At 46.9% G+C, this 8,148-nt stretch overlaps 1 protein-coding gene across 1 annotated transcript in view; it reads left to right on the top strand.

Annotated features, from left to right (window-relative positions):
* Positions 1-8,148, top strand: part of C14H17orf67 (chromosome 14 C17orf67 homolog) — a 21,135-nt gene that overhangs the window by 3,756 nt on the left and 9,231 nt on the right. The window lies entirely within an intron of this gene.

Genomic DNA, 8,148 nt, shown 5'->3' on the forward strand with positions numbered 1-8,148 from the left:
CCCGAGACTTTCACTGGGCTGGAAATGTATCTCAGTGGTAGAATGCTTGCCTGGAACCAAGGTCCTAGATTTGATGGCCAGCATTGAAAGAAAAAAAAAAAAAAAAAGATGGCAAATGCTCTTGGCGCAGGTTGAACTAGATTTGAATCTTTCCATTCGCTATGCTTCTTCTCTCATTCTTCCTTTGTTTTATGTTTACTTATTTAGTGATGCGCGTGTGCATCCGGAGGCAGAGGGCCACTAGTAGGAGCTGGGTCTCTCCTTCTATCATGTGTGGCCCAGGCCTGAACTCGGGCTATCAGGCTTGGCAACACCTTTACGCGCCGAGCCCTGCACACAGCTTGTGCATGGGGGAAGTTTCCTTACATTACTATACACCATTACCCGCAGCTGTCGTTCCTGCACTGAGGATTGAATGGAGGGCCTTGCATGTGTAAAGCAAGCATTCTATCCGTAAACTAACATCCCCGTCTGACAGCACCTGCACCCGGCTTATCTTGAACTCTATGGGGAAACAGCCTTGGCCCTTCCTGAGGGCTCTATGTAGGCCTCTATGAGCAGGTGTTCGGACCGTTGAAGCTCAGTTTCCTGTCTCCTGCAACGGTTCAGCCCTTGGCCCTGCACTCTGCATTGTGTGGTCCTCTTGCCTCTTAGAAACTTCTGAGTACACACACTCCTTTGCTGACACGGTGCCTCTTCCTGGCTTGGGGCCCTGGCCTGCCTCAACCCCTGAGAACACACGCACTGGATTTCAGAGCAAAGCTTGGTGGCCCCGTGCTTGTCAGCATGCCACAGGAATGTCAGTGAGGTCCCAGGGCCAGGCAGGGTCAGGGGCTGGTGGTCAGAGCTGCACAGTGGGTGGCCATCACCCACGGACCCTTGACTCCTGAAGAGTCATGGCTTCCTTCTGTCTTTCCCTTTCTCTCTTTATCTCTTGTGTTTTTTTTTCTTTGAGACAGGGTTTCTCAACATAACTTTGGTTATCCTGGAACTCACTCTGTAGATCAGGCTAACCTTGAACTCACAGAGATCCACGTGCTCCTGTTTCCGGAGTTCTGGCATTAAAGACATGTGCCACCATGTCTGGCTTAAACCTATGTGTTTTGAAAAAGGCTCTGCAGAATATTTGTGTCAGACTATTGAAAGGAATTGAATTCAAGAAAAGCGAAGAACTTATAGTCAAAAGTATAACATGAGACAAATAGGGCATTATTAGGAACTTGAAGGCCTGAGGCCTGACAGGCCCTGAAGGCCTAGCTGAAGATTTTACAATAACAAGTCCAGGCATGTCCAGGAGAACCCCTTGTTTGGACATTCCTGAGGATGGGTGACCCCAAGGATAGACATAAGCACAGGAACTGTTTTGGGTTATTTTTTGATTGACTCAGTGGCCATCTGGCGGCCTGGGTCATGCTGACCCTCCCTGGAATTGTTGATGCTACAACCTGCATGTATTATTCTACTGACTTGTAATCAAGCCAATTGTGTGAAGCTGTGCCAAGTTCTCCCAAAATTCCCCCAACCCCCTACCCTCTCCCTATAAAAACCCCTAGCTTTTGAGTCTCAGGGTCGATTCCTTTGTCTCCTGCGTGAGATGGGTATCGGCCCGGAGCTCCACCATTAAACTGCTTCATGCTTTTACAAGAAGGCCTCTCATGTTTTTTGGGATACCCTGTCTCCCCTGGTGTGGGTCCAACACTATCTGCTATCTTTTCTCCATGTTCCTCTCTGGGCCTTGACTGGAGCCCCTTGGGCTACTTGGAATGGCGCCCACAGAAGGCTCTCTCAGGGTCAGGTTGGGTGTCCCCTGGACACCATTGCAACATGGTTGGGGTTTAGTGTTGCACACACGGTGGAGCCATCCAGGGGTTTCGAGCAGGGCTCTGATAATGATTGGGTCAGTGAATCAGAGATTTAGAGTACAGAGTTTCTTAGATTAGAGCTGGCCGTCAGATGCTGTACGTGGGAAACAGCCAGGGACATTGTTGGACACATATCTCCTTGTCATGGACTTGGTGGACTTGGGCAAATGAGTACAGTTGACAGCTTTGGGGGTGGGGAAGGCATGCGCCCCTGGAAACCAAGCCTGGAGACCCGTGTGCTTGCCGTCAACTTATGTAACTGAAATGTTGACTAGTGGGGTTGTCTTCTGCTGTTTCTTGCTAAGTGACTGGCGGCTAGAAGAAAACTGGTTCAGAGAACAGAGAAGCCATGGAAGAAGAAGCTAATGGGTGGTGCTTTAGGGATGTATGTTGACTCAAAATAAAAACACCGGTGGAGATTTGCAGTCTCTCCTCATGAAGGGCTAGGTGCAGTGTTTATCATTGTCACCCTTAGCTTAAACACTGAACAGGCTGGCGTGTGCAGAATCACAGGCTTGTTGGGCACAGGTTCAAACTACCCACGCACACCGTGGCCTTGACCGTTTGAAGCAGCTCCTCTGTGTTTCCTGCCCCTGACCACGCGCTAGTGATGTGCAGGCTAGCATCTGCCTTGGGGAAGCAGGGCGGGGACAGGGCCCTTGATGGAGGAAGTTGGGGGCTTAGAGGGAAAAAGGAAGAGATATTAAGAGGGAGAGAGAAGGCCCTGGGTGAGGTGGGGGACTTTAAATGTATGGAGACAGCCAGAATGCAAGTGGATGAGGACCACTGTGTGGGGAAGATCGAGAGAGAGGCCAGCGAGAGGGGCAGGTGGATGGTGCCTGAGGCAGGCACAGGGCTGGAAGTCCCTGATCTAGGAAACAGCTGACACACGGGTCTGAATACACTTGGCCTTGGGTTTGAAGCTCGTTTTGCAGCGTGCTGTTTCTTCTGCCACACCCAACCACATGAAGCCATACGTGTTGGCCGGTTTTTTTTTTTTTTTTTTTTTTTTGGAAGGAATGATACTGGCAGGTGATACACAGTGGGGGTGATTATGGCTGTCAAGAGAGGAAAGTCACCCCTAGAATGTAGAAGCTGCTGTCATAGAGCAATAGGCAGTGACCGGCTGTGACGGTCGTGTGCCATTAACTCGTCTCCGGAATTTGGGAGATTTGGGAGAGTAGGGTCTGGACGTCACGGACATGGGGTGGGAGCTCCCCGAGGGCTGGTAGTTCATTTAGGGACATGCCACATGGAGACAGGTAGATTTGACGGAGTTGTCACGGTGACTGTACTGTGTCAGAGGACTTGGGGGCCTAATGGAGCCTCGTGGAGCTTACAGAGGCCTAGACCAACCCCATAACCCAACCCTATCTGGAGACAACTGCAGGAAGACGGGGCTACAGGAAGAGAGAGCAGGCGTAAAGACGGGGCTACAGGAAGAGAGAGCAGGCATGAAGACGGGGCTACGGGAAGAGCAAGCAAGACTGAAAGCAGTTTGAAGCCGAAATGTCCCCACAGGATCACGTTTTGAATATTTGTTCCTCGTCTGGCACTGAGGCCTGGCTGGTGGTGGACGAAAAACAAAGCAAACAACCCCCCCCAAACTAAAGGGGTACACCTCTGAAAGTTAGACCTGGCCCCTGGTTCCTGCCCTGTTTTCTCTGTTTCTCTGTTCCTCATGACAGGAACAGTCACACACTCCTTGAACTTATACCGGCGATGTCTTTCCCACCGAGATGAACTAAATAAACTCTAAAACCATGGTCCAAAACAAATCTTCCCTAAGTCTTTTAAAGATGTATTTATTTATTTTATGTATGTGAGTACACTGTAGCTGTACTGATCATTGTGAGCCACCTTGTGGTTGTTGGGAATTTGAATTCAGAACCTCTGCTTGATCCCGCCGGCCCCACTCGCTCCAGTCAGCCCAGCTTGCTCCAGCCTAAAGATTTATTTATTATTAAGGTAGCTGTCTTCAGACACACTAGAAGAGGGCATCAGATCTCATGACGGATGGCTGTGAGCCACCATGTGGTTGCTGGGAATTGAACTCAGGACCTTAGGAAGAGCAGTCAGTGCTCTTAACCGCTGAGCCATCTCACCAGCCCCCTAAATCTTCTTTTAAAAAAAGATTTTATCTATATTTTCAGTGGTTCGTATTTGCCTGTATCTGTGTGGGGTTATGTGCACATGGATGCAGGTGCCCAAAAAAGGTCAGAGGTAAGAGATTGTGAGCCTTCAAGTGGCTGCTGGGAATTGAACTGAGGACCTCTGCTCACTCACCAGGCTCTCTCTCTCTCTCTCTCTCTCTCTCTCTCTCTCTCTCTCTCTCTCTCTCTCCTCTCTCTCTCCCTCTGTCTATCTCTGACTGACACCTTGAGATCAGAATGTAAAGCTCTCAGCTACGGCTCCAGGGCTGTGTCTGTCTCTTTCCCACCATGTTTATCATAGATTAACCTTCTGAATCTGTAAGCAAGCTTGCAGTTAAATGCTTTCTTTCGTAAGAGTTACCTTGGTCATGGTGTCTCTCTACCCCACAGGCATTACACCATCTCATGTTCCCATAAGAAGAAGGGAAAACACACTCCAATAAGCTATGTTGAGAGCTGAGGGTGTGTGTGTGTGTGTCTGCACATGTGCATGCACGCATGTGTGTGACAGACTGCATTTACAAAGCTTTCATTATAGTATATTGTTTTATTTTGGGGTGTGTGTGTGTGTGTGTGTGTGTGTGTGTATAGTCCAGGGTTAACCTTGAGTATCATTTTTCAGGAGCCATCTGCCTTGCATTTTGAGACAGGGTCTCTCGTAGGCCTGGAGATCCCCAAGTAGGTTAGACAGACTGGTCAGTAAGCCCAGAGGTCTTCCTGACTTAGTGTCCCCAGCACTGGGAGTGAAAGTCCACACAATGATGCGTGGGTTTTTAAATGTGACTTCTGGGGAGCGAGCTCAGGATCTCATGCTCTCAAGGCAGGGGCTTTACCAATGGAACTCTCTGATCTGCCAGCATTCTATTTTATTAGTATGGATAAGTTCAGTAACTTTCTCCCTAGACAGACCCGGACCCACCCAGCCTTTCCTGAGGCAGGCCCTTCCCTGAGTGGAGGTAAAGGCTTTACTGACAAGGGTTACCTCTCCAGCTCTGAAGCATAACATTTGAGTTATTCTATTTTATCATTAATTATGTCATTGACTTCTGGCTCAGCCCAGTTTATAAATTAAACTTCATTATAGGCCTGTGTGTAGAGGAGCAAAATAAGGTCTATGGAAATTCAGCACCAGTTGCATTTTCAGACATCCACTAGGGGGCGCTGAGAAGATATCTCCCGTGGATGGAGAGACTGCCTTACTCATCTACAAAACAATGCTGTACACTTCACTAAACACACCCGTGTGAAAGCGGATTTCTAGAAAAAGGCTCAGAGAGATAATGGGTTCACTGTCAACCCTACCATCTCACTGAGTATTGAAACTGGTGCTTTGGTGATCTTTATATTTAATACTTAAAGTTTTGTTTATTTAAAAGGATTATTATTATTATTATTTTTAGTTTTAATTATGTGTGCTTTGTGTGCTTGTCTGTGTGTGGGTATGTATACATGTGTGTGTATGTGTATACATGTGTACATATCAGAGTTCTGGGAACTGAACTTGGGTCTTTTGCAAGGACAGTATGTGTTCTTAACCACTGAGCCACTCCAGCCCTCAATTTTGACATTGATTGTCCTATTAGACTGTTCTAAATGGCTTTAGGAGATGGACAGTTTGTTTGATTTCTGAGTCTGCAGAACCAAATCAATGATCAGCATTTAGTAAATGCTAGCTACGTCTCTGCTTGCTGGGGAGGTTGGGTGTGGGGGTGTGTACTCAGCAGGATAGAATTTCACCTTGGAACCTGGAGTGTATCTCAAGGAAATCTCTTCAGTTGCCTCAATTAAACTCATTAAGCTCCTCTTACCTTCCCAAATCTTAGGGAAGAATTTGTTTGCCAATTGCCAGGCAGAACCGGAAATTCTTTAAGAACGATGACATTCAGGCTTCTGCAATGTCCTTTGTGATCATCTCTGTTTATAAGTGCTCCTGTGCCCTGGGGATTTGCCTTCCTAGGAAGCTGGGCTGTTTTTGGCTTGTCTTCCTTTCAGGTGTGTTCTTACGGGGTACAGATAAATCACACTGGGTTTATGGTAAGTGGCCTTTGTAAATATGCTTTCATGTTTAGCACCATGACAACTGTCCCAGGAACTCCATTACCCCTTTGTTCCCATGATCTCAAAGATGGTTCAGAATAACTGAGATGTCAGCGCATACTGACTTTCCTGGGTCGTGGAGCCTTCGGGGGAATCCAGGACAGTTAACTTCTGAGCCATCCTCCAGCCTGCATGATTACCTTTGACTAATGAGCAAAGTAAATTCTCCCGAATGTCAATGGACCTGTAATCCTGCCCAAATGTCATAGGAAAGGATGGAGACATCTTGGAAAGAGTTCATGCCTTGATAGGCTGTTTGCTATGTCATCCTTGGGTCAGGTCAGGCTCTGCTGGGCATCTCATTTCACTATCACGCCACTCCAGGGAGGGTCTAAGTGTAGTTTCCATTCCAATTACTGGGGAAAAGATTCACTTTAAATCATTACAATGAGCATTTGACATGGAACACAAATACGAGTTTTTGTTTTTGTTTAATTTCTTCCCTCCCTGGAGAAGGGATCTAGGAAATGAAAACCTGTTTTCCATCTCCCTCTCCTGTCTTAGTCCAGGAACATTTGAGAGGGCCATTAGTACTGGGTCATTTCTGACTCGGCCAGTGCAATTGTTGAATTTGTGGTTTTTAGCTGATTTGTAGTTGGGCTTTTCATCTTTGACTAATGACTGCTTTCAGGCCTTTGTGGCAGATTCATTTCCCCAACATTTAAAATAAATACTGAAGTGTCATGGAAACCAATGCTGGCTTCTTTCTTGTTCCCAGTGTGTGCCTGTTTTGGTGGCTTTTCTTCAGTGATGACTTCAGCTGCTGTGAGGCGGACACTGACTTTTGCTTTTATGTACATTTTGGCTATTATAGCAAAGACAATCGACACAGACAGCGAGGGACCCTCCAAGGAGGAGTCAGTAAGACAGAAAGCAACCTCTTCATGTATTCATTTATATATCTCTTCAGCGAGGGGTACTGAGGCCCTACTGTGCACCAGGCGCTAAACCACACACTCGGTGTACCGTGACTGTTGTCCTAAAAAACAAACAAACAAACAACCAGAAAACAAAAAACAAAACAAACAAACTCACAAATAAAACCAACCCTGGGCCGGGTAGCATGTGCCACAGTCCTAGCTCTTCAGAAGGCCAAGGTAGAGAATCTGGTTTCTCTCTGTAGCCCTCTCCCTACTTAAAGATTACTTTATGGACTTCTTTCTATTTTATGTGTAGAGGTGTTTTGCTTGCATGTATGTGTGTGCACCGTGTGTGTGGTGTTCCAAGAGGCCAGAACATAGATCTGCATATGAAAGAGATCACGTTCTGTTTGTCTTCCGGAGTCTGGGTTGTAACCTCACTCAGTGTGAGTTTTTCCAGTTCTGAAAAAGCAGAAGATGCTACGAAGTGGGCGGGGATGGTTTACCTGTATGTGTGCCTTAGGCCCCTATCAAGAGGAATGTTAAACATCACGTTCCACGGAATACTTCATTTCTTTTTCTTTTCCTTCCTTCCTTCCTTCCTTCCTTCCTTCCTTCTTTCTTTCTTTCTTTCTTTTTTTGTTTTGTTTTTTTCTTTGAGGTGGAACCTCACATTAAGCCTAGGCTGGCCTGGAATTCATTATGTTGCTTGGCTGGCCTTGAACGTATAGTAATTCTCCTGTCTCGGCTTGCAGTGTGCTGGGTTTACATATAGCACATAGCCACCACGTCTGGCTTTTCTATGAGTGTGTGCTCACTTATATGATGTATGTGCGTGAGTGTTTTCCTGTGCAGACGTGTTTGCGGGTGTGTGCACGTGTATGGGGTATCTGAATAGTATATGTGTGTGAATGTTTTCCAGTGCAGGTGTGCATGTGCAGGTGTGTACACATGGGTGGTATATGTGTGTGAATGTTTTCCTATGCAGCTATGTGTGTACAGCTGTGTGCACATGCAAGTGGGAGCCAGAGGTCCCCAGCTGCTCTCCACCTTGTGGATTTGAGACGGGGGCGCTCACTGAAGCCAGAGTTCACTTATTCTGAGAGACTCACTGCCCAGAAAGCCCTGGGATCTTTCTGTCCCTGACATACTACCATGCCTTTTTTTTTTTTTTTT

Source organism: Mus pahari, chromosome 14, assembly GCF_900095145.1.
Source record: "Mus pahari chromosome 14, PAHARI_EIJ_v1.1, whole genome shotgun sequence".
NCBI lineage: Eukaryota > Metazoa > Chordata > Mammalia > Rodentia > Muridae > Mus > Mus pahari.